Source organism: Nycticebus coucang, chromosome X, assembly GCF_027406575.1.
Source record: "Nycticebus coucang isolate mNycCou1 chromosome X, mNycCou1.pri, whole genome shotgun sequence".
Taxonomy (NCBI): Eukaryota; Metazoa; Chordata; class Mammalia; order Primates; family Lorisidae; genus Nycticebus; species Nycticebus coucang.
The window spans coordinates 52,211,592-52,239,222 of record NC_069804.1 but is presented as its reverse complement, the minus strand read 5'-3'; the positions used below and the strand labels follow the sequence as shown (position 1 = coordinate 52,239,222).

Sequence of the window (27,631 nt, the reverse complement as noted above, 5' to 3'; positions counted from 1 at the left end):
ACATTGCAAAACAGCAGAACTAAAAAACAAGAAAGGACATTTAAGTTCTTCATTGCATATACTGGATTTCGTCCACTGCCTGGAGGGTAGCCCTTTGTGTATTACCTCATAGGATAGGAGGAAATTCTCCAGGGAAAACACATCCCCTCTGCCTTTGGTACCACCTTCTCAGACTGAGCCAGATCATATTACACAATAGCTATGCAAAAAAAGGATCTCCCTTGCATTTTCTAATGATATAATGCTCTAAGGAGAGATCTGAGTGGGCATGCAGTTTTTACAATTCCTTCCTCAATATGCTCCTCAAAATTAGGGATATTTCCTGTAAAAAGATGTGTTTCAAGATAAAATTTGAGAAACTGTAGATGATTCACTTCATGGGAGGGTCTGTTGGGGGGCCTAATGTAGCCCTACATGACCCCCTCTTCCTGTCTTCCTAAGACAAAGGAGAAAAAGGATCTGGTTAGTCCCACCTCCAAAGTTCACTCCAAAGGACCCTAACTTTCTAAAGAAGTTATGGAATTTGCCCACCTCCTATGACTCCCTATAAAAGAGGTCTCTAACTGCCCCTAAGTACAGATGCCACCTTTACACTGCCCATGCAGGTCACCTTCCCCTTTCAATAAACTTGGCCTGAACAGCTCTGTTCCTGTCTCGCCTTTAGGCACCACCGCTCACACCTTTCATAAGGTGCTGATACCCCAAACTGGTGGCTAACTGTCAGCTGACTGCTGTCCTCCCCAGTCAACCCTAGTTTTCTTGGAACCTAGTCTGGTTGTACCCAGACCTGACTCCACTGACCTGCCTGTTGGAGAAACCTAGAGCATTTTTTTCCCCAACTGCCATTTAACAGTAAGGTCCCTAGGCTTGGCGCCTGTAGCTCAGTGGCTGGGGTACCAGCCACGTATACCGGAGCTAGTGGGTTAGAATCTAGCCTGGGCCTGCCAGACAACAATGACAACTATAACCAAAAAATAGCTGGGCATTGTGGCAGGCACCTGTAGTCCCACCTACTTGGGAGGCTAAGGCAAGAGAATCGCTTAAGCCCAGAGTTTGAGTTTGCTGTGAGCTGTGATGCCATGACACTCTACCCAGGGCGATATAGTGAGACTCCGTCTCAATAAATAAATAAATAAAAGAGTAAGGTACCTAAACAGCTTCAAACAGAACCTCCTGTGGCTTACTCTTTGACTTGCTCCTGGCCTCTATGTCCTTACATCCCCCTCACTGCTGCTTCTTCATTTCTTCATTCACACCTAATGAGAAGATTTCTGTCTCAGTGTTGTCCCATTCGCTTCAAGCCCAGCACTGGACCTTCATTTAAGCTTTTAAATCCCAGAGACCTCAAGTTTTCTGAGAAAAAAAACACGGACACCTGACCATTCTTAGTCTTTCTTCATTTTTCACTGCTCCATGTCCTGGTTCTTGGGAAACAAGAGACACCTTCTTTTCCACCCAGGTAGGGGAAGTACTTCTGAGACATGAGAGCTGACTTTTCCACCTCCCTCAACAGAGACACCCCAGGGGTACCTCCTTCAACCTCAATACAAATTAGAAAATAGGACCTTTAATTTCAGTATGTTAAAGAACTTAAATAATTCCTCCCCACCCCCACGAAAAACTGGGCTGGGACCAGTAGCTGACACCTGTAATCCTAGCACTCTGGGAGACCAATGTGGGTAGACTGCTTGAGCTCAGGAGTTTGAGACCAGCCTGAGCAAGACTGAGACCCCTGTCTCTACTAAATAGAAAAATAAGCTGGCTATTGTAGCAGATGCCTGTAGTCCCAGCTATTTGGGAGGCTAAGCAAAAGGATTGCTCAAGCCCACCAGTTGGAGGTTGCTGTGAGCTATGATGATGTCACGCCACTTTACCCAGGGTGACAGAATGAGGCTTTGTCTCAAAAAGAAAAAAGGGGTCAGATGGAACAAAATCCCTTATCTTCAGGCCTTTCTCTCTCTCCCTTCTTTCCCCTCCCTATATAAATTGTTACTCCGACACCTTACCCTGTATCTTGCCTGGTTTTCCTCCCTACCTTCCCTCCTCAAGGGATTCCTCAAGTTCCTACCACTCCTCCACCTCCTAACCCACTCCTAGAACCTCAAGGCCCTCTGCTCTCCCCCACCTTGCTGATCACTCAAGTTCTCACAGCTTCTTCCCCCGTTCAACAACTGTGTACTGCTCCCCCCCACTGGGGGGGCACAAAACACAGAATTGCACTGCTGCAGACCTGGCTTTCAGGCAGTGGCATGGGCACGCGGGCTGGGGCAAGGCAAAAGAAGTTCACAGTCCCAGCAGCCACCTTCCCTGCCCCCCTTTGCTGACTTCCCTCCATCCTACTGCCAGCTTCCCTCTGCTATGCAGACTTGCCTCTGCCTGCTGAATTTCCTCCACCTGGCCATCTCCTCTCAGCCTGGAGAAAGGATAGAGAAAGAGAGAAATTGGGAATGATGGCAGCCCTGAAAGCAGTAAAATTTTTCAATAGTGACTGCCTCTTTAAAACTTCTCCAGAGATAGTTACTCAAAAGGCCCAAGCAAGAAGACCATGACCTTCTACAGAACGGAGCCCTGCCCCAAACTACAACTCTGGGTCCCTAAAATAAAATGCCCCAACAGGCATCTTTTGCTAGAACCTGGGAAACGTGTCCTCTCAAAAAAGGAGAAAGGCACTAGAAGGGAAGGTATAATCTCCGTATAACAGATTACATTCACCTTCTAGAACTGGTGGTCCCCCAAACTGACATCCTCCATATCCATAGACGTATGGGAATGGCTTTCAACTGACCCACATGTTTGACTTGAAAATGGGATCAACTTTGTTACACTAGCATGGCCTTAAGTAACTTACTCTCTAATGCAGGTAAGTAAATTAAGTCTAATAAATACTGGAGCCATGTCCTCTAGTCTTCCTAAATTTTAAAGACCTCTATTTCCCTTTCCTATCTCCATATTAGAATAAAAAATAAAATACATCCCCCCTTTACATATTCCACAGTTTCTCAGTTCTCTACAAGATAAAGTTATCTTGGTCACTCTTTTATTACTTTCCACTCACCCCCCCAACTCAACCATCTTAGAGACTTAGTTCTAGTCATGGTAGAGGAAAGGAGCCTTTACACTTTTTTATAGGAGGCATGCTGTTTTTAAACCAACAAGTCTGGTTTGGTCCGAGGGTATCACCAGCCTCCAGGAACAAGCCACACACCTACATTTTCAAAATGAGGGATCCTGATTCAACAGCCCATGGGAACACTAGATCTTACCCATCTTGGGCCCCCTCACTGCAATCCTCCTGTTCTTAACAATTGCCCTTCATGTCATATAATTCCTGTCCTCATTTATTCAAGATAAGATAAAAAAGTTGTCAGCCATAGTTGCAACCCAATTTCTACTGCTCCCCAAACCCTCTCCCAATGTACCCCAAACCCACGCAGCCTTATCACACCCGACTCATCCCACTGAGGGCAATTACGACCCTATCCAGCCAGAACTAATTTCAGAAGACAGCCATCATCCCCATCACCCCTTTAACAAGAGTCAGGAATGTTGGGGGAGGCCCAGTGGAGCCCTACACTAACACCCACTTCCTATCCTCCTAAGACAAAGGAGACAAAAGATCTGGTTAGCCCCCAGCCCCAAAGTTTGTACCAAAGAACCCTAACTTTCTGGAGAAGCTATGGAATTTACCCACCCCTTATGGCCCCCTATAAAAAAGATCTCTAACTGCCCCCATATGCAGACACTACCTTTACACTGCCCAGGTGGGTCACCCCTTCCCTTTCAATAAACCTGGCCTGAATATCTCTGCTCCAGTCTCATCTCTAGGTCCTACCACTTACACCTTTCAGGCTCTAAGAAATTAGGTCTCATCAGTATCTTCAATAGTTAGCTTTAAAAAAAAAGTAAAAATAGCCGAGCGTGGTGGCTCACTCCTGTAATCCTAGCACTCTGGGAGGCCAAGGCGGGTGGATTGCTTGAGCTCAGGAGTTTGAGACCACCTTGAGCAAGAGTGAGACCCTGTCTCTACTAAAAATGAAAAACTGAGGCAAAAGGATAGCTTGAGCCAAGAGTTTGAGATTGCTGTGAGCTGTGATGTCACAGCACTCTACCAAGGGTGACAAAGAGCAATTCCATCTCCAAAAAAAAAAAACCACTCAGCACCTGTAGCTCAAGCAGCTAGGGCGCCAGCCATATACACTCGAGCTGGTGGGTTCAAATTTGGGCCCACCAAACAACAATGACAACTAAAACTTAAAAAAAATAGCCGGGCATTGTGGTGGACACTTGTAGTCCCAGCTACCTGGGAGGCTGAGGCAAGAGAATTGCTTAAGCCCAAGAGTTTGAGGTTGCTGTGAGCTGTGATGCCATGGCACTCTACCCAGGGCACCGGCTTGAGACTCTGTCTCAAAAAAATAAATAAAAAGCAAAAATAAAGCTCAGTGATTATACAAATTACTTACTTTGTGGGGAGGTACTCAGGTTTATATATACATTTGAGGAGTGCTTAGCCTGGGCCTTAGTATACAGCAAGCACTCAATGGCTATCAGTTGATTCTGAGTTACTTTTCTTTAGCTTCTTGTATAAAATACAATAAATGCATTCAATTTCTGGTGACCATGTTCTTCAATATTGGGAGGACAAGCAAAATTGGGCATCTACCTTAATCTTTGGATGTTATAGAGAACTCCCACAAATTTATGTTCCGAAACATTTTCACCAGTGAGGACAAATTTTAAAATAGCATGTTTTTGCAGGCGTCCTCAAACTTTTTAAACAGGGGGCCAGTTCACTGTCCCTCAGACTGTTGGAGGGCCAGACTATAGTTTAAAAAAAACCTATGAACAAATTCCTATGCACACTGCACATACCTTATTTTGAAGTAAAAAAACAAAATGGGAACAAACACAATTCACACCACTGCATGTGGCCTGCAGGCTGTAGTTTGAGGACCTCTGTTTTAAAGGCTTGCCTACCAAACACGCTACACTTATAAATCAATTAAATTCAAAAGAAAATGTACTATTAAACATGAGTTTCAAGACCAGCCTGGATAACACAGTGAGATTCTATCTTTATAAAAAAAAAAAATAAGAAGAAGAAGAAAAATTAGCTGGGGTGTAGCTATTTAGGAGGCTAAGGAAAAAGGATCACCAGGAGTCTGAGACTACAATGAGTTATGATCACACTACTGCACTCCAGCTTGCATAACAGAACAAGACCCTGTCTCCAAAAAAAAAAAAAAAAACACGAATTAATAATATATTCAGTAGCCCAGACATGTTGCTCAGCATTTGATCCTTATTATGCCATTCATTTCACACAATGGTTCCAGTGGTTATTATTATTAACTCCATTTTACAAATAAGGAAAGAGAGGCATAAAGAGGTTAAACTCACTCAAGGTTGCACAGCTAGTAAAAAGCAGCAGGATTCAAATTTGGGTCTCTGATACTCTTATCTATTTTAGCATTCAAACTCTAGCTAACTAATTTTAGGATGAATAACAGCATAATTCCAGCAATCTTATTCCCAGGTGCATATGTATAAGTGAAAACTTATATGCATACATATGCATGAATTTTTATAGCAACTCACAATCACCAAAAAACTGGAAATAACTCAAATGCCCTTTAATGGTCAATAATTTTAAAAGCTGTGGTATATCTGTATAACAGAATTACGCATATTACTCAGCAATAAAAAGGAGCAAACCACTGATAGATACAACAACTTGGATGAATTTCAAAGGAGTTATGCCGAGTGATGAAAAAAGAAGACTCAAAAATACCACACTATACAGCAGAGACCAAGAAAAGGGGCAAAAAAACTCTCAAAAGATTCCATACAGTTTGACTCCATTTATGTGACATGCTCAAAATGAGAAAACCATAATGATGGAGCACAGAGCAGAGGCTGATAGAATTTGGGGTAGAAAGAAATTATGACTAAAGAAATAGCATAAGGCTGGGCATGGTGTTGGCTCACGCCTGTAATCCTAGCACTCTAGGAAGCCCAGTCCAGTGGATTGCTGGAGCTCAGGAGTTTGAGGCCAAGCCAGAGCAAGAGTGAGAGCCCCATCTCTACTAAAAATGGAAAAACTAGCTGGACGTGGTGGCAGACGCCTGTATTACCTACCAGCTATTCGGGAGGCTGAGGCAGGGGTATCACTTGAGCTCAGGTGATTGAGGTTGCTGAGAGCTAGGCTGGCATTCTAGCCTAGAGCAACAGAGTGAGGCTCTGTCTCGTAAAATAAAATAAAAAAAAAAAGAAATAGCAAAAAGGACTTTTTTGGGGTAATAGAACTGTTCTGTACCTTGATTGTGGTGGTGGTTATAGTGATTTATACATGTGCTAAAATCCACAGAACCACACACAATCCAAAACACCATGTTATTGTATGATTTTTTAAAATATCAATAGGTCATCTTTTTGTACTAATTTCTGTATTTTCCATTTACATATGCATTTACTCTAACAGTTCTTTCTACCTACCACTAATGATGGGATTTAAAAATTAAAATAGTTATCCTATAAAGTGAAAAACATTATCAGGCTGTACATTTAAACTGAATGATGACAGTCATCTCTTTAAATAAGCATTCCTTAAAAGTTAAATGAATTTGGATGTTTATTCCCGTTAAGATGAAAACATTTCACTGAATTATTAGAGGACATATTTCATATAGCAATTTGCATAGTAAAACAAAAATAATAATCTAAATTAACACTGGAAAAGAGGATGTGATAGGATGAAGATGTCGAGAACAACCACAGTTGGCTGGGTGTAATCCTAGCACTCTGGGAGGCCAAGGCAGGTAGAATGCCAGAGCTCACAAGTTCAAAAGTAGTCTGAGCAAGAGCAAGACCCCATGTCTACTAAAAATAGAAAAAAAAAACAACCCTAGCTCGGCATGGTGGTGTACACCTGTAGTCCTAGCTATTTGGGAAGATGAGGCAAGAGGATTGCTTGAGCCCAAGTTTGAGGTTGCTGTGCAGTACAATGACGCTATGGCACTCTACCCAGGGTGACGGAGTGAGTCTCTGCTTCAAGAACTAAATAAAGAACCATAATTCTTTCTACAATTTTTTTTTTTTTTGAGACAGAGTTTCACTTATTAACCCTTGGTAGAGTGCCATGGAGTCTGTCACAGCTCACAGCAACCTCCAAATCCTTGGGCTTAGGCGATTCTCTTGCCTCAGCCTCCTGAGTAGCTGGGATTACAGGCGCCCACCATGACGCCTGGCTATTTTTTTTGTTGTTGTTGCAATTTGGCCGGGGCTGGGTTTGAACCCACCATCCTTGGTATATGGGGCTGACGCCTTACCCACTGAGCCATAGGCGCCACCCTCTACAATTTTTGCATTTTTGATAGAATGCATTTATCTATCACTAGTATAATTAAAAAAAGAACTCCTAAAAAAAATTTAAAGTAATCCTTCCATATTCAAATGGAGATGTTTTGCAGGTTGCAATATCCTTCCCTCCATGGGGCTCCCATACCTTTGGGGACCCCTTGGTTACTTGTATTCTACACAGCACCTAGTACCTCACTCATAGCACATTGGGTACTGTATTTGTCCATTTGTATTATTATAAAAAAAAATCTGAGTCTAGGTAATTTATAAAGGAACAAGGTTTATTTGACGCATGGTATTGCACACTATACAAGAAACTTTCAGGAAGCTTCCAATCAAGGTGGAAGGTGAAAGGGGAGCCGGTGTATATGGTAAGAGCAGGAACAAGAGAGGGAGGAGGTGGTATCAGGCTCTGTTAAACAAACAGCTCTCACATGAACTAGCAAAGCAAGAACCCATTCATAATCAAGAGGAGGGCACAAGCCTTTTATGAAGGATCTGCTCTTAAGACTATACACCTCACACCAGGCTCCACCTCCAACACTGGGGCTCAAATTTAAATGTGAGATTTGGAGGGGCCAAACATCCAAATCATTATCAGACACTCAACAATTGTTTGCTGAACTGAATTGCACCTGGCAACATGGGGAATAAAAATGTGATAGGATGAATGTGATAGTGACTATAGGACAAATAGTCACAAAAAAAACCTATAATGTAGACAGAATAAATCATACTCTAAAAGGCACACACAGAATTTTAGAAGAGAGTAAGACAAACGGAAGAGGAGGAGGAGGTAGAGGAGGAGGAGGTAGAGGAGGAGGAGGAGGGGGGAAAAGGAATACTTTTACGCTGCTGGTGGGACTGCAAACTAATACAACCTTTTTGGAAGGAAGTATGGAGAACCCTCAAAGAACTCAAATTAGACCTCCCATTTGATCCTGCAATCCCATTACTGGGCATCTACCCAGAAGGGAAAAAATCGTTTTATCATAAGAACACTTGCATTAGACTGTTTATTGCAGCTCAATTTACAATTGCCAAAATATGGAAACAACCTAAATGCCCACCAACCTAGGAATGGATTGACAAGCTATGATATATGTATATCATGGAATACTATTCAGCCATTAAAAAAGATGGAGACTTTACATTAACCTGGATGAAAGTGGAACACATTATTCTTAGTAAAGCATCACAAGAATGGAGAAGCATGAATCCTATGTACTCAATTCTCATATGAGGACAATTAATGTCCTAGTACACCAGTGGTTCCTAATGCCACAGTCCTTTAATACGGTTCCTGTGGGTCACGATCCACAGGTTGAGAACTACTATAGTACATGGTGAGGGGTGGGGAAAGGGGAGAGCAAAGAGAAAAAGAGAAGGAGGGAGGGGTGAGGGAAAGGAAGAGCAGAGAGAGGGAAGGTGGGAGGGGGTGGGGGTCTCAGTGTGTGTCACACCTTTTAGGGGCAAGACACAATTATAAGAGGGACTTTACCTAACAAATGCAACCAGTGTAACCTGGTTTCTTACACCCTCAATGGTCAGATGCAAGAAATATCTTGATGGAGGATTTAATAGAGTTTATTGGTGGGTTAGGCTCTTGTAACTGAAAGGCTAAAACACCCACAGTAACCACAAATCTCAGACATTGGGTGTAAAGGAAAGAAAAGGTTGACTCAAAAGTTTATAGCTCGAAGAATTACAGGGGGGTGGTGATGGATTTTACTAATGTGGGCAAAGATTTGTGTGGAGGGGAGAACATTTGGATTAGGTGAGGAAAAGGTAAAATCAATAGTTCTGTTCTGGCCATATGAAATTTGGGATGCCTATTAGACATCTAATGACACTGTGAGCAAGAAGATAGTGCTGGGCTGAACAGTCTACGTTGGAGAAATTCAGAAATCATCATAATATTAGGGATACTGAAACCATGGGATGGACGAAATTATTTGGAAAGAATGTGCTTAGGGAAAAGAAGAAAATAGGGTTATGGAAGATTTGATGAAGTTCTGAGTCGCTTTACTATTTAGGAGTTTATAAGAAGAGGAGGAACCAACAAGGTAGAGTGAGAAAAAATGACCAATGAGGCAGGAGAAAAACAAGGTGAGTGTGGGGTCACAGAAGCCTAGAAAAGAAAGATTTTCTAGCTTGATGGAGTATCCACCACATCCAAAAATCTTTCTCTTAACATATCAGTCTTTTATGACCTCAATGAGTGCCATTTTCAATGGCTCCATGAGGAAAAAGCTATATGTGAGTAGGGAGAGTAGAGATTGGGAGGCAAAGAAAACAAGCAGAAAACCTGTTTTGGAGTTTTTCTCTGAAGAAGAGCAGAGAATCAAGGTGGCAATTGTGAAGATAGCCCCCCCCCCACCTGATGGCTCCCTATCAGGTCATATTTATATGGTGTTAGGAAAAACCCAGGAGAGTGAAAATGATGATGCTGGAGAGAAAGAGGAATATAGTAGGAAGGACATTTTGGGTGAGGTATGAAGGAATGAATCCAAGGGATGAATCCTTTTTTTTTTTTTTTTTTACATAGTGGGATTCTCTGGCAGAGCTGAAGGTCCAGCTGAGATTTGTGGTCAGTTCAGGTGTTTCAGAGGTCCAATAACAATATTCTTGCTCCCATCTCCAAATTAAAATGAATTGAGGAAAAAAAAGATTTATTTTCCTTTGCTATTACCCTATTCCTCAGTAAGATTCAGTAAAGTTTTTTATTCAATCAAAAAAAAAGAATTAATGGGCTTGACATAAAGGGAATTTAAACTATGGATGGTAAAGACAATAAAAGGAATGGACGAGAAAATGGAAAAACAGAACTAAAATTTGGACGAGAGATATGTAGAATATTAGAAAGGATATGGCGGACCTTAAGGAAATGAAGGGGACAATCAGGGAATGTAAAGATACTGTGGAAAGTATCAAAAATAGGTTAGACCATGGAGAAGAAAGAAACTCAGAACTAGAGGATAAAGTTTTTGAGTTAACCTAGGTAAAGAGGCAGAAAAGAAGAGAGAGAAAGCAGAACAGGTGCTTAGAGAACTATGAGACTCCTTGAAGCATTCAAACATATGAATAATAGGGATCCTGAAGGGGAAGATTATCCTAAGGGAAAGGAAGCCCTACTGGAGACTATCATCAAAAATGAAAACTTACCAAGTTTTACTAAAGACCCTGGCATACTCTGTTCAGATGGATACTGAACCTCAGGTCATCTCAACTCAAACAGAGCCTCTCGAAGACACATTGTAATGAAACTGTCCAAAGTCAAAATGAAAGAAAAAATCCTGCAAGCAGCCAGGAGTAAGCACCAATTGACCTACAGAGGCAGAGCCATTAGGATCACAGCAGACTTTCAACTGAAACCTTTTAAGCCAGCAAAGCACGGTCATCCACCTTCAACATTCTTTTTTCTTTTTTTTTTTTTTTTTGAGGCAAAGTCTCCCTTTGGTAGAGTGCCGTGGCATCCCAGCTCACAGCAACCTCAAACTCTTGGGCTTAAGCGATTCTCTTGCTTCAGCCTCCCAAGAAGCTGGGACTACAGGTGTCCGCCACAACACCTCACTATTTTTTGTTGTTGTTGCAGTTGCCATTGTTGTTTAGCTGGCCCAGGCTAGGTTCGAACCCGCCAACCTCAGTGTATGTGGCCGATGCCATAACAACTGTGCTACAGGCACCAAGCCCACCTTCAATATTCTTAAATGAAACAATTTTTAGTCCAGAATTCTGTATCCTGCTAAACTATGCCTCAAAATTGATGGAGAAATCAAATCATTTTTGGAAATACAAGCACCGAGGAAATTCACCACAAGACCAGCTCTACAGGAAATACTTAGACCTCTTCTCAACACTGACCACCACAATGGACCACCAGCAAAGTAAACACCCAGCAGCTAAAGGTCAAATCTTAGCTTCCACAATGGCCCAAAGGATAAAACTACACAACAGACTTTCACAAAGTAAGATGACTAGAACTCCACCACACTTGTCAATTCTTTCAATAAATGTCAATGGACTGAATTCACCACTTAAGAGGCACAGGCTGGCTGACTAGATAAAAAAGCACAAGCCATCCATATGCTGTCTCTAGGAGACACACCTAGACTTGAAGGACAAATAAAGACTCAGGGTTAAGGGATGGAAAACAGTATTTCAAGTAAATGGAAATCAGAAGAAAGGAGGGGTTGCGATCTAATTTTCAGATACAAGTGGATTTAAAGCAAGTAAAGTTAAGAAAGACAAAGATGGACACTTTATACTGGTCAAGGCAATAATACAACATGAAGATGTTTCAATTTTAAAAATGTATGCACCCAATTTAAATGCTCCCAGATTTGTGAAACAGACTTTAATGGGTCTGAGCAATATGATATCCCATGACACCATAATAGTCAGGAACTTTAACACTTCTCTGACAAAACCGGAAAGATCCTCTAAACAGAAACTCAACAAAGATACAAAGGTCTTAAATGTGACCCTAGAACAAATGGGTTTAATAGACATATACAGAACTCACCAACACAAAGCTAAGGAATATACATTTTTCTCATCAGCCCATGGTATGTACACCAAAATCGACCACATCCTAGGATATAAATCAAACCTCAGCAAAATTAAAATAATTGAGATTACACCTTGTATCTTCTCAGACCACAAGGCAATAAAGACTTGGAAATAAAACAACTTCATGCTGAATGATAGTTGGGTTCAAAAAGAGATAAAAGAGGAAATTGTTAAATTCCTCAAACACAACAATGATACAAATTACCAAAACCTGTGGGATACAGCAAAAGCAGTTTTAGAGGGAAATTTATCGCATTAGATGCCTACATTCGAAAAACAGAAAGTGCATCAACAAACACATGAACCATCTTATGGAACTGGAAAAAGAAGAACAATCTAATCCCAAATCCAGCAGAAGAAAAGAAATAACCAAAATTAAATCAGCGATTAATGAAATTGAAAACAAAAGAATCATTCAGAAAATTAATAAATAGAAGTTGGTTTTTCAAAAAAGTAAATAAAATTGATAAACTTTTGGCCAGATTAACTAGAAACAGAAAAGTAAAATCTCTAGTAACTTCAATCAGAAACAATAAAGGGGAAATAACAACAGATGCCACAGAGATGCAGATCATCTCTGAGTACTTCAAGAAACTCTATGCCCAGAAATTTGACAATGCAGAGGAATTGAATCAATACCTGGAATCATGCCCTCTCCCTAGACTTAATTAAGAAAGAGATCTCTTGAACAGACCGATTTCAAGAACTGAGATCAAAGAAAGAAACAAAAAAAATCTTCCAACAACAACAAAAAGCCCTGGTCCAAATGGCTTCACAACAGAATTCTATCAAACCTTCAAAGAAGAGCTTATACCCATACTGCAGAAATTATTCCTAACAATTGACAAGGAAGTAATCTTCCCCAACACATTCTATGAAGCAAACATCACCATGATACCAAAACCAGGAAAAGACCCAACTGAAAAGGAGAATTTCAGACCATTTTCACTTATGAATATAGATGCAAACATTCTGAATAAAATCCTAGCCAATAGATTACAGCTACATATTAAAAAAATCATTCATCACAGTCAAGTAGGTTTCATCCCAGGGATGCAAGGCTGGTTTAATATGTGCAAGTCCATAAACGTAATTCACCATATCAACAATAGCAAAAACAAATACCATATGATCCTCTCAATAAATGCAGAAAAAGCATTTGATAAAATTCAGCATCCTTTTCTAATTAAAATATTTAAGAATTTAGGCATAGGTGGCATATTTCTTAATCTGATCGAAGCCATCTACAACAAACCCACAGCTAATATCATATTGAATGGAGTAAAACTGAAAGCTTTTCCACTTAGAACTAGAACCAGATAATGTTGTCCTCTATCGTCACTACTATTCAACATAGTACTGAAAGTTCTATCTAGTACAATCAGGCAGGCAAGAAAAGGAAACAAAGGGAAATGGGTGCAGAGGAGGTCAAACTCTCACTCTTTGCCAATGATATGATCTTATACTTAAAGAAACCCAAAGATTCAACCACAAGACTCCTGGAAGAGAACAAAAAACACAGCAATGTCTCAGGAAATAAAATCAATATCCACAGGTGGCGCCTGTGGCTCAGTGAGCAGGGCGCCGGCCCCATATACCAATGGTGGTGGTACCCAGCACCAGCCAAACTGCAACAACAACAACAAAAAAATAGCTGGGCCTTGTGGCAGGCACCTGTAGTCCCAGGTACTGGGGAGGCTGAGGCAAGAGAATCGACTAAACCCAGGAGTTGGAGGCTGCTGTGAGCTGTGATGTCATGGTACTCTACCAAGGGTGATAAAGTGAGACTCTGTCTCTAAAAAAAAAAAAAAAAAAAAATCAATATCCACAAATCAGTAGCCTTTGTATACGCCAATAACAGCCAAGATGAGAAGCTAATCAAAGACACATCCCTACACAGTAGCTTCAAAAAAATGAAATACTTAGGAATAACAAAAGAGGTGAAGGACCTCTACAAAGAAAATTATGAAGCCCTGATAGTCACCATGTTGAATTTCTCCCTGAGCATATGGAAATCTTTAAAGGCTTTTAAGTAAGTAATACGGTATGATACATAATTTTAAATATTTTTCTGGCTATTATCTACAAAGTGAGGCAAGAATAAAAGTGAGGCTACCAAGAGAAGATTAAACAGTCTTCATGTGAGAGACAGCGGCAGCAGCAGGATGGGAGGAAGAGGAGATAGCCTCCATCTGTTTTGGAAGCCTGCGTATTTTCTGCCTGTGGACACTGAGGGAGAGGGTCTCACTTTGTTGCCCAGGCTGCAGTGCAGCGGCACCATCATAGCTCAAATAGAGACACTCTTAAGGGATCTTCCTGCCTCAGCCTCCCAAGCAGCTGGAACTACAGGTGCATGCCACCTTGCTTAGTGACCTGCTATGTAGGAGACCCTGGCCAGAGGTTTGCAGCTTCTGCAAAGGGTAGTAATTTTCAACTGGTATGCCGCAAGATAATCTTTGGTATAGTGTGAAAAATTTTAAAGATCATTAATTGAATTATTTTCAAAAGAAATTCAAAGCACATTCCTCAAGCTGGGATCTCCATGCTACCCAGAACATGAGCTCGTCTGAATGAAGTAGGACACCTGCCAGTGGTCACCAGCATGGGGAGCTTAGGATGGAGCTGCTAACCCAGCTTGTGTCTGTGTCCAGCCCCAGGTAGTGGAACTTCTCATGTCCCCTGCTCCAGCTTTCCCTTTATGCCATAACTGACCCAGAACTACTGGACTGGAGAAAGTTCTCGGCACTTGTGTATCCTCCAAGTCCTATTGCATGACACTTCACAGACCCCTCTCCCCATGTTGGCCACTCCAAAGACAGGGCCTCCAAGCACATTTCTTCTCCTTCATCTCAGCCACTGGCTGGGGTTCCTGACCTTGATTCTAAATCCTCCTCCCCAAGGCTAAAGTCTCTTTCCCATCCTTCTGCCTGCTTGTCTCCTTGCATAACCTTGATTTGCATATGGAGTCAGATGTGCCCTGCCCCTGCCCCTGCCCAGGATGAATTTGGAAATTGTCCGTGGGGTCCCTTATCCCTTTGCTGTCACTCTCAGGGCTTGCTGCTGACTGCAATTCCTGGGTTTGGATTCCTGAGTCTTCGTATCAGGACAGCTTCTCCAGTGCCCCACTGACCCAATCCAGACAGGTGGGCTTTAGGGAGCCAGCACCAAGGTGTGACCTTGGGTAAGTTACTTAAAATTCCTAGGCTCTTGTTTTCTCAAGTGTAAAATGGGACGATAGGACCTACCTCATGGTCTATTATTGTGAGGATTCAGTGAGGTAATACAGGTAACCAAGCGCATGGTAAGCTGTCAATAAAAGGCGACTTTCACTAAGCAAAAAAAAAAAAAGAAAAAGAAAATTATGAAGCTCTAAGAAAAGAAATAGAAGAAGATACTAACAAATGGAAGAACATACCATGCTCATGGCTGGGAAGAATCAACATTGTCAAAATGTCTATACTACTGAAAGCAATCTACAGATACAATGCAACCCCCATTAAAATACTATCATTGTACTTTCAAGATTTGGAAAAAAATAATTCTTCATTTCGAATGGAACTGGAAGAAACCCTGTAAAGCCAAGGCAATTCTTAGTAATAAAAACAAAGCCGGGGGTATCACCCTACTAGACTTTCAGCTATAAAACAAGGCCACAGTGATCAAAACAGCATGGGATTGGCAAAAAAAATAGAGACATTGACATTTGGAACTGAAAAGAAACCATGAGATGAAACTAACCTCTTACAACCACCAGACCTTTGATAAACCAAACAAGAACATACACTGGGGGAAAGAATCCTTTCAATAAATGGTGCGGGGAGAACTGGATAACCACACATGTAAAAAGACTGAAACTGGACCTGGACCTCTCACCACTTACAAAAATCGATTCAAGATGGATAAAAGATTTAAATCTAAGGCATGAAACAATAAAAATCCTCAAAAAAAGTGTGAGGAAAATGCTTGAAGATATCGGCCTAGGGAAAAATTTTATGAAGAAAACTTTTGTGGCAATTGCAACAATAACAAAAATAAACAAAAGGACTTAATTAAACTGAAAAGCTTCTGTACAGCTAAGGAAACAACAACCAAAGCAAACATACAACCTTCAGAATGGGAAAAGATATTTGCATATTATGAATCAGATAAAAACTTGATAAATAGGATCTACAGAGAACTTGAACTAATCAACAAAAAAAGATCCAACAATCCAATATATCACTGAGCAAGAGACATGGATAGCACCTCCTCTAAAGAAGACAGAGGAATGGCTAACAAACATGTGAAAAAATCCTCATCGCCCCTAATTATCAGAGAAATGCAAATCAAAACTACCCTGAGATACCATCTAATCCCAGTGAGAATGGCCCACATCACAAAGTCTCAAAGCCATAGATGCTGGCGTGGATTTCGAGAGAAGGGAACACTTTTACACTGCTAGTGGGACTGCAAGCTAATACAACTTTTTTGGAAGGAGGTATGGAGAATCCTCAAATAACTCAAATTAGACCTCCCATTTGATCCTGCAATCCCACTACTAGGCATCTACCCAGAAGAAAAAAAATCATTTTATCATAAAGACATTTGGACTAGATTGTTTATCGCAGCTCGGTTTACAATCGCCAAGATGTGGAAACACACTAAAATGCCCACCAACCCAGGAATAGATTAACAAACTGTGGTATATGTGTACCATGGAATACTATTCAGCCACTAAAAAAATGGAGACTTTACATCTTTTGTATTAACCTGGATGGAGGTGGAACACATTATTCTCAGTAAAGCATCACAAGAATGGAGAAGCAAGAATCCAATGTACTCTATTCTAATATGAAGGCAGTAGATGAGCTAATACAAGGCAGGGGTGGGGGTAAGGGAATGAGTAAGTGGCGAGAGGGGAGGAGGGTGGGGCATGGGGGTTCACAGTGTATGGCACACCTCTTGGGGGCAGGGCACAATTATAAGAGGGACTTTATCTAACAAATGCAATCAGTGCAACTTAATTCTTTGTACCCTCAATGAATCCCAAACAATAAAAAAAAAAAATGAAAGACAGCAGCCTCAGGCCTGGTATATTAACTCTTTTCTGCACAATAGGTTATATACAAAAAACAATACCAAAAATAATCCCACAGCTAACACAATTAACGGTGAGAGATGAAATGCTTTCCAAGATTGGAACAAATTAATAAGTACGGCTTTTCTCACCACTACAATTCTGAAAAAGAAGAAAAAATCCAGGGTACTCATATTACCTGATTTCAAGACTTACAATAAAGCTATAGTAGTCAAGACACTGTGTTAATGGAAAAATTATATACATTTAGATCATCAGAGACCTCAGAAATACATGTCCACAAGCATAGTCAAGTGATTTCTGACACAGATACAAAGGCAATTCAATGAAGAATAGACTTTTCAAGAAATAGTGTTGGGACAACTGGACATTCAAATGCAGTGAACCTCAACACATACTCTACATTCATGGCTACTGGAAATGCAAAAATGTGAAACCACTTTGGAAGATAATTTGGCAGTTTCTGACAAAGAAAGACCCCAGAAATCCCACTCTTGGGTAATTATACAAAGAAACTGAAAACTTATCTCCACATAAAGATCTACATGCTAATGTTTGCCACAGCTTTATTCATAATCACCAAGAAATTGGTAACAACCAAATTGTCTTTCAACAGGTAAATGAACTGTAACGGAATAATATTTATAATTATTCCATTTATGTAATGGAATAATATTCAGCAATAAAAAGAACATGCTGGGTGGTGCCTGTGGCTCAGTCAGTAGGGTGCCGGCCCCATATACCAAGGGTGGCGTGTTCGAACCCAGCCCCGGCCAAACTGCAAACAAAAATAGCCGGGCGTTGTGGTAGGCGCCTGTAATCCCAGCTACTTGGGAAGCTGAGGCAAGAGAATCACCTAAGCCCAAGAGCTAGAGGTCGCTGTGAGCTGTGATGCCACGGCACTCTAACGAGGATGACAGAGTGAGACTCTGTCTCTTAAAAAAAAAAAAAAGAACATGTTATTAGTTCACATAACATGTATGAATCCATTAAAAGATATCAGACCAGGGCAGCGCCTGTGGCTCAGTGAGAAGGGTGCCGGCCCCATATGCCGAGGGTGGCGGGTTCAAGCCCAGCCCCGGCCAAACTGCAACCAAAAAATAGCCGGGCATTGTGGCGGGCGCCTGTAGTCCCAGCTACTCGGGAGGCTGAGGCAGGAGAATCGCCTAAGCCTAGGAGTTGGAGGTTGCTGTGAGCCGTGTGATGCCACGGCACTCTACCGAGGGCAATAAAGTGAAACTCTGTCTCTACAAAAAAAAAAAGATGTCAGACCGGATACACATTGTATGATTCCACTCAGGACATTCTGGAAAAGGCACAAGTATAGTTAAAAATTCACAAGTACACTACTGTGAGGCATTTCTACAAAACTGGTTAAATATTTTTTTGAGCAGAGATAACTCTAACCATGTCAACCTGGACAGGAGTCTATGGAACTTTTTTTTTTTGCAGTTTTTGGCCAGGGTCTGGTTTGAACCCACCACGTCTGGTATATGGGGCCAGCGCCCTACTCCTTTGAGCCACAGGTGCCACCCGAGTCTATGGAACTTTTAAAATAGGGAAATATATTCATATGGCTTAAAATTCAAAAAGTACACATAAAAGTTTATGCAGTGAAAAGTACCCCTCCCACCTCCTACTCCCTGGGCAAGCATGCCCTTAAACTACCAGTGTCTTGAACATCATCCCAGAAATATTTTATGTCTGTGCAAGCAAAAATGGACATATTATTGTCCCAGTCACTATTTCACACAAATGGTAGCATACAATACACACTGCTCTATTAATACACAGTGTTCTGTTTCTTACTTTTTTCATTTTGTACATCTTGTAAATCATCTAATATTAGTGCCATATTCCACTATATAACCAAATCTTTATTGACACTTAGGATATTACCAATCTTTTACTATTACAAGTAACACTCCAATTAATACACAAATATTTGTTGAATAAATTCGAGGAAGTGTTTGCTGGGCCAAAGGATATGTGTGTTTATAAACGAGATCATTCTTTCCAAATCAATGATTTTTTAAATATCAGAGATTTAAAATTGTTGTCCTAGGAAGAAAGAAGGGAACTAAGATTCCATGACCGGGCAATTTTCTGGAGGATGTACATCTCTAAGTTGTACAAAATGAGCCTTCTACAGTTTCTCCCATGTACCTTCTAGGGTCCAGTTGCATTTTTATGTAACATTTCAGGCCACAAACGTTGTAAAGCCTATTTCAGTTCTGTGAAAAATGTTACTTCTGAGATCTTCATGGGCAAAGGTCAAGGCTGATGGCCTATGTAGTTCCTGGCCACTCATTTCACAATACAATGCTGGATTCTTCACTGCAACCATAGCAAGATTTTAAAATTCTGACAAAGTAAAACTTACTTACAGAGAATTCCTTTGTCCTTATTACAAAACCCAAATAAGGATTTATTCTCTTAGGTAAAAATTATAAATCACATAAAGGTTCCAAGGAAAGACTAAATGTTTCTCTCATCTTAGGTGGTGGTGGATTTCCAAGTAACAGTCTTTTTGCTTGACCACAAAACCTAGTACTCTCTAGGTTTTTGTGAAAAAGCTTAAACAGGAGGTTGAGGAAATCCAGGGGCTCACAAGATCAGTGAGCAGTTAAGCCACTCACAAGAATATATAAGGGCTGTCCAGAAAGTATCCAGCCACACATATCTCTATTTTTCATTATTAGATGGCTGGACACTTTCTGAACAGCCCTCATGTATGTCCAAAACCACATGGTCTCCTTTTGGCTTCCTCACAGATAAACCATCACTCCACTCCACACTTGGTAGAAAAGAAGGGATTACTAAAGCACAATCACATTCCTTAATCTTTAGAATACATTACATTCAAAAATAGGTGCTTAACAAGATTTATCAAAGCTTACATTCATTCCTATTATCCATTATTACAATAATGGCCTCATTTTTTTTTCACATCTCCCTGTATCCACACCCTTGAACAGCACCTCCCACAATTCTAGGCTTGGCCACCAAAGCACTTATACTTTAGCTGATAGGACAACAGCAGACGTCACACAAGCAGACACTTAAAAAGTGTTTATGTGTTGGTGCTTGTTCTCATTTGCTGTCACTTTGAGACCACCATATTAACATGTCCCTGGTGGCTCATGCCTGTAATCCTAACACTTTTGGAGGCTGAAGCAGGAGGATCACTTGAGCCTAATTGTTCAAGGTTACAGTAAACTACACATACACTACCACACTCCAACCTAGGAGTAATCACATTTATAAACACACATATTACACTGATATTAGATGATCTCCAGAGCCAAACCACTGTCTCAAAAAAAAAAGTCTCAACTAGCTGGCTAGAGGAGAGACCACATGGAATGGGGATGAGCCCTTCCAGTTTAGGGTCCCCTAGATCAGCGGTTCTCAACCTGTGGGTCGCAATCCCTTTGTAACAATGAAAATACATTGCAGCATTAGGAAGGTTGAGAACCACTGCCCTAGACCCACCAGCCTGCCAACCACCAGATGTGTGAGGCCATTCTAGACGATCTAGTTGCGAGCTAAACACCCTCCTCCCCCCAAAAGCTAATTGACAAAGGCTACTAAAAGGGAATTTGTGGCCCAGTACATATGAGAAAGGGGATAGAACACTGGTTTTCCTCCTGTGAGATTTATTCTGTACATAATAGTTTCAAATAGAAAAACCTCCAGTACCTGAATGAGAATAAATAAATATATAAGTACTGAAAAAATACTTATATCTTCCCAGATTCTCACAAATGTGCTGTCTGCCATCACAGATGGCACAAACAAAAAACATAAAAAATTTCCATTTAGTCACTGAAGTATCTTTATCATGATATATTTAAACTGAAGTCTTCTACTCGACAGTTCCATTTCTAGCACTGAACAACAACTCAGGTTTCCAGGAATTACTTTTTCTCCCAATTCTACTTTTTTCCCCATGTGACAGGGCTCAGTAAAAGCTGAAAGAGCTCCCTTAATGCAGCCTAAAAAGCATCAGATATATGAGCCTAATTAAACCTCCTAGAAGCATTCTTAAGGACCGGCTTCTTCCAGCATCACAGCAACCCTTTTTAGTCACTTTAATGGTGGGTAGTAAAAACTGTTTAAGACCTACATGTTTGGGCCAGAAACATTGCCCCTATTGGATCACAGGGTGGGGCACTGAAAGGCAAATGACTTTCTTAAATCATTTTTGTCCAGGCCTCACTAGGTGCTTTCCTGAATCAATCACTCTCTCTCTCTCTTTCTCTCTCTCTCTCACACACACCCCCCATATGGTTTTTAAAAAGCTAAAAAACACCTCCCAGCAACCTCCCATTCATTGTACTTGGAATAAAACACAAGCTCCTTAATGAGATCCCATAAGGCCTTGTCAATCTTCCCTTGACTGCATCTTCCCTTCCCCAGGTCCTAGTCAAACCTCTGTGGATCCTTTCTACAAATCTCTTTTCCACCTCAGTGCCCATACAACACCTGCTATTACCTCTGCCTAGCAATCTCTTCTGTCTACCTTTTATTTTGCTTACTCTTGCCAGTCTCCCTCACAGAGGCAGACTCTTACTTGCTGTGTGACCTTAAGTAAGTTACCTGTGCTTCACCTTTATGACCCTCACACTTCAGAAAGATACCTTATCCTCTAAGAGTAGCAGGCCTCAGAGAAGAAGGATCTTCACATTTACATCCATCCCCCAAAACTCCTCAGATCCTGAAGCAGGCTGGTGTTCCTATCACCCCCTAGGAACCCGTTCAGCAAAGCATTCTTTCCCTGACTGTGAGATTTCTTAGTTCCTTTACACTGGACGTTGTAATGCTAAGAAGAAGAACATCTTTTACCTCTTATACCCTTAGCAATAGAAAGCAATCAGTATACATTTGCTGAATTAATTAAATGAAAACGCTGGAGATGTCATCACTGAAAAGTTGAGGAGTGAATTTTCCTAACAATATTAAAGTTTAGCTTTGCTAAGAACAAAATTGTCAAGAATTGTGAGAAGGGGGATTTATCCTAACCATTTTTACAATTGATAATGATTTCTATATCTAACACCAGAGAGTCTACGTAATTTATAAATGTGTGCTTCACAGATATAGGAAGACTTTACTCTACCTCTGGGGCCCTGACTAACCACCACTGTTCTGCTATACCCAGTGGCTGCACCTGAGCCACACTGTTCATGTTAGGATGCCCTTGATAAGTAGCCAATCTCTCAGTGGTTACTCTCAAATGGTTTAGGAAAAAAGAACAGAACAAATGATAAAGAAAATAATTGGTAACCTTGGGCAAAGGGAATATAGTGAGTTCTTTATACTATTCTTGCAACATTTTTATATTTTATCAAAATACATTTTTAAAATCTTAAAATAATGTTTCTCAGGAGATTCCAATACCCAAAATCTAGTGTAATGACCATGCTTGTCCCATATTTTCTTGTCAGCCACCCCAAAAAACATACTGCAGGCTCAGGTTTCCTTCCTTATCAGCTTCTGGGGTGAGGCAGAGATTAATTCATTTGCTACTTGAAGAGTATTCATGGACTCAGGTACATCCTCTTGATCAAAGCCCCATTACTATTTCCCCACACCAGGTCCTTTATTTTTTTTCAGTTGTCTGTCCTCTGATTTTTTACCTGCCTTTTCCCAAGCCTAGCTATGAGATCAGGCAAATTTTTCCCAGGACCCATTTTTCTTCCTCTTCCCCAAGAGAAGCACAGAGGCAGTTCTAATGATAAGAGCTTTGCTGCTATTGTCTATGGAAAGACCTACATGGAGGAGGCAAAAATAACCATCAGGGAGTCACAAAGATTCCAGAAAATAGAAAATTCAAAGTGATAGTTATTTGGTCTGTAATGATCACTTGCTAGCACCATTTTATTCTTTTATCACTTCTACCTACTCATCCTAAATCCTCCCCACCCCTTAAACCAGAATGCTTTAGCTTTTCCAGCCACTATAAGTGAAACAACAGAAACTTGTGAGCCATTCAAGTGTCCCCAGGTCTGGAGAGTTCTAGATGAATGTCATCCAACATCTATCTCTCACTTGTAATGTGAGTAAGTTGAGGTCATAACAAATTATTCCCTGATGAAATATTTTCTTAATGTAAGCCAGCCTATTACCACTATCTTCCTCAGCTCCTATTTTGTGTAAGGCCCATGAGGAGGTAGGTACATTATGCCCCATGATAATGTACACTTCCTTTTTGGCCTGGGTCTCTGTACCCCTGATCAAGGGTTGTAAGAGCCCTCTGTAATGCCATGTCTTCACCAAAACCAGATGCCTCCTGCCTCCCCCAAAACACATGCCTACTCCTAGCTAACCCTCAAAGTAGAGGGTAAAAAGAAGAGATGGCTTTGTGCAGCTTAGGGGAGAAAATGGGTTGTTACGGTTGGTGGAACAAAAGGGAGGGAAAAGACAAGCATTACTAAAGTAGAGGATTCTACTAAACCTCTATGACTTCAATATCCTCTGTTCTTTATTTTAATTTTCACCAACCCATACTTCTTGGCTATAATGACAACACTGGTAACCTCCTCTACAAGCCAGAAGGTGGGTCACAGGTGCCCCTAAGGGTGCTTCCAACTCATTTTTGGCTCCCAGCTGATCAAAAAACACTTCAGAGAGAAGTGGGAGGCTCTTCCCTACTTTTCCTTACCTGTAACCAACACTCACATCACGCTGCCACATAAGGCCAAGCAATACAACTCAGAAAAGAAGGGAGACAGAAAGTGTGGATTCTAGAACCAGACCTGCACTCCTGAATATTCCAGAACTGACTGGACAGAAAACACAAGGAACTGTTTCAAGGCAACAATCTTGGGCTAAGAGTTCTTCTCCAGCAAACAGAAGTGCACAATTGAGGAAAAGGTGGCAATTATTGCATTGACTGAGAGCTTAATTTGTATGGACACTAAAGAAACACTTCCCAAAGACCTGAGGCAATTCTTGAAGAGAGCATAATACCCTTTCACAGTTTAAGTATTTAAGTTCAGAGTTCCCTTTAAAATTTATGAAAGAGAAAATGATATGTTATGCAGGTAGAATACTCCAAGGCTAAACAAAAGAGAAAAAACAGTCCTTTTTCACTTATCCAGAGAGTAATCACATGATGCTCTAAAATGAGAGAACTACCTTACTCAAAGGGTACAAAGGCCAGGATCTACTTTCCCATTGTCTACAGATGTTTTGAAAGTATTAAACTAAATAAAAACACAATGCAGTGTTCAGACTGACTCCTCTCTTATCCCTCCACTGCCCCCCCCCCAAGCTGACAAGAAGTGGCTGCAGGGGAATTACTTAGGAAGAGAACCTACTCAGAGAAAGTGGATTCTGGGTCTTAAGCTAAGCAAAGATGCCGTGCAATCAGTTTTTAACCTAAATTATTTTTCATTACTTTCCAAACTTAGAGAAAAAGCAGTTATCTTTATCAGACTGAATACTGGAAATGAGATCGCCTTTCCCTCTAGGCCACTGGAATCACCGTCAACACAGTTTTGATTTCTTACACAATCAGACGGCAGGGAGGGGGGAGGATTTGATCCTCAGCTTCACAGATAAACGCATCTCAGGAAGGAAAAAAAAAAAAAAAAACTCGCGCACAACTGAGGCCATGGATTTCCTTGCAACTCAGAAAAGTCGGAGAAGCGGCCAAACAAGTTCCTTGCCAAATCCCTAGGAGCTATATATGCCCCAGGGCTAGATGCACAACGACAGAAACTTTTAAACAAGCCTTCACATACCACCACTACGGTCACTCACTCGAGATCCCCGTCCCCCTTCTCCGCACAAATAATAAACGCAGGTTGTCCCGTACAATTTAAAGCCAGACCTCACAGAAGCAGTGGCTCTGCTCTGAAAAGCGAGTGGAAAAGACTGAGGCTATTAAAAAAACAAAATCTATGGCCCCCCACGGTGAAGGGAATAAAATGAACTCGAGAACTGAAGAAAAGTCAACAGCTTTGCCGTGCACGGCGGTAGGAAATTTCCCAAAAGACTTGCAAAGCCCTCTCGATTTCCCAGAACCCCAGGACCACCCCGCGCTTAGCGGCCGAGGAAGCCGCAGAGATTGAACAATGAAGGGAGAAGGAGGGAAAGTTCGCAGGCCCGCAGGGCGCCCGCGCTCCCGCTCCGTGGGCACCCAAGCTCCGCGGGGTGCCCCCCCCCACGGCACTTCCTTCGATCCCCCACATCGAAACAGCCAGGCGCGCCCTAGCTCTCTGAAGCATCTGACCCCAAGCGGCCGGCAGAGCACGTCCTCCGGCCGCGGGTCTGGCCCGGTGGGACACCCAAACCAGGCAAAGGGCAGCAAGGGAGGGGGCTCAGGGAAGGAGCACGGGAGACCGTAACAGTTATGGCGCTCAGTCCCTGCCCTGTGTAGCCAGGAGCTGCAGCCAGAGCTCGCGCGTCCGCCCCCACCCCCTTACCCCCGCCGGGGCCACCAGACACTGCCCTGGCCCGCAGCGGGGCCACCATTCACTTTATCTCAGCTCACACACGCTCACGGCCAGAAGGCGCAGGGGACGCCAGAGGCGACCACGATGTGGAGAAGAAGCGACCGGACCGCGGCGAGGCCAGGCCGGGACCTTGCGCACCCCGCAGCCCGCACCACGCCTCAAGGCTGCCACTCCCGCTGCTCACCCGAGTGACGCCCCCAACCTCGCCTGCGCCGCGTCCAGCCCCGGTGGCGCCTACCTTCACGCAGCCAGGTCACGGCTTCTTCCCGGATCCTCACTGCGGCCCGGCAACGTGCCGGGCGAGTCCGGTAGTGATGGTAACCGCCCCCCTAACCGCTCGCTTTCTTTGCTTCCCTCCCTCGCACCTGCCCCCTAATCCCCTACTCACCCGCGCCGGGGCCGCCCCCCGCGCCTCAGCTCCCGCCCTTGGCCCTCGCCCGCCCGGCCCTTCAGGCCTCAGCGCTGGGCAGGCTGTTGGGCGGCGGCGGCGGCGGCGGCCGAGGCAGCGCGGAGCACTATTGTATTCCTGACACTGTGCGCTCCCACGCTCCGCCTCTTCCCTTTCCTTCCTACCACCCCCCCAACCTCTCCCCCCACCACTCCCCCAACGTCTCCCCCAACCCACCGCCGGCCGCGCTCGTCCTACCCCACAGGATCCCCGCCGTCTGCCCGCCGCGCGCTCTTCTGGCGGGCTGGGCGCAGTCGCCACCCGCCGGCCTCAACGCTCCGCCCACTCAGAGCTCCCGCACTCGCGCGCCGCGCGCCGCGCGCCAGGTGGGTTCTCCTCCCCTCCTGCAGGGCGTGCTGCAGTCCTCGGGAGTGCCGGCCCCGCTGAGCGCCAAAGAGCACGAGGTGGGGATGTCTTGGCTGTATTGAGATATAAACTAGGCTTCTCCTGACCTCTTCTAACCCTAAAGTTCTGTAAGTGGGGCTCTGGCATATAAACTCGGCGACCACTGTTGATTTACGTCGTTTGTGTCTCAATTACCTAAAATAATAAAGCCAAGGTGGCTACTGGTATACTTACTCAGTTGCAACCACAAATGGTTTATGATGTAGTGTGGCAATTTTGATATGTCAATTTGATTTCGCCTATGGTCCACAGTTATTCAAACTCCAATCCAGGTGTTGCTGTGGCAATCTTTTGCTGAGGTAATCAAAGCACCTAATCGGTTGATTTAAAGGGAGATTATCCTGGATAATCTAGGTGGGCCTGACTGGATCAGTTGGAGAGCCTTTCAATCAGAGCTGAGGTTTCTTTCTTTTTTTTTTTTTGTAGAGACAGAGTCTCACTTTATGGCCCTCAGTAGAGTGCCGTGGCCTCACACAGCTCACAGCAACCTCCAACTCCTGGGCTCAAGCGATTCTCTTGCCTCAGCCTCCCAAGTAGGTGGGACTACAGGCGCCGGCCACAACGCCCGGCTATTTTTTGGTTGCAGTTTGGCCGGGGCCGGGTTTGAACCCATCACCCTCGGTATATGGGGCCGGCGCCTTACCGACTGAGCGACAGGCGCCGCCCCAGAGCTGTGGTTTCTTAGTATGTAAGAGGGGGAAGAAATTTCGCTTGTGGGTAACAGCTTTGGCGTGTGATCATTGGTTCTAGTCTGCTCTTGATCTTTTCTTTCCAACTGCAGACCTACAGATTTTCAGCCAGCCCCACAACTGTCAGACAATACCTTCAAATGAATGAATGAATGGGAATGTATTTATATATTTTTTTATATAATATAATTTCCTATGTGTTGTCCTTCTGATACAGATGTTTAAGCAACAAATCTTTTTGGTTTACTTCTCTGGGTTTGGAAATGAACCATGTGCAACTATGAAGAACTCATATAGTCATTTTCATTTACATTTCTAGGGTGAACAGTAGTGTAGGCTTTTTTGTATTTTCTGTTTTCCAAATTCAAGATGTAATTCTATTTTATAGCATGCAAATTTATGGGTTCTAAAATATTCATTGTCCTTCAGACTTACCTTGTACTTATCTTTAAATAGTTATAGATTCACAGGAAGCTGTAAAAAACTATTACAGAGAGGTCCCTTGTACCCTTCACCCTGTTTCCCCCAATGGTAATATCTTATATAACTAGAATGAAATATCAAAACCATGATATTGACATTGATACAATCCACAGACCTTATTCAGATTTCATCAATT

General features: G+C 42.5%; 1 protein-coding gene across 3 annotated transcripts in view; it reads right to left on the bottom strand.

The window, feature by feature from the left end:
* The window catches only part of JADE3 (jade family PHD finger 3), a 213,156-nt gene extending 187,007 nt beyond the window's left edge, over positions 1–26,149 (bottom strand). Inside the window, exon 1 of one of the 3 annotated variants that reach the window (XM_053579564.1) lies at positions 26,117–26,149. The gene's annotated coding sequence lies outside the window, so the exon portion shown is untranslated. Of the gene's footprint in view, positions 1–25,858; positions 25,995–26,095 lie in introns of those variants that run through there. The other 2 variants (XM_053579563.1, XM_053579562.1) reach the window with 2 other exon arrangements.
* Positions 26,150–27,631: the final 1,482 nt, after the last annotated feature.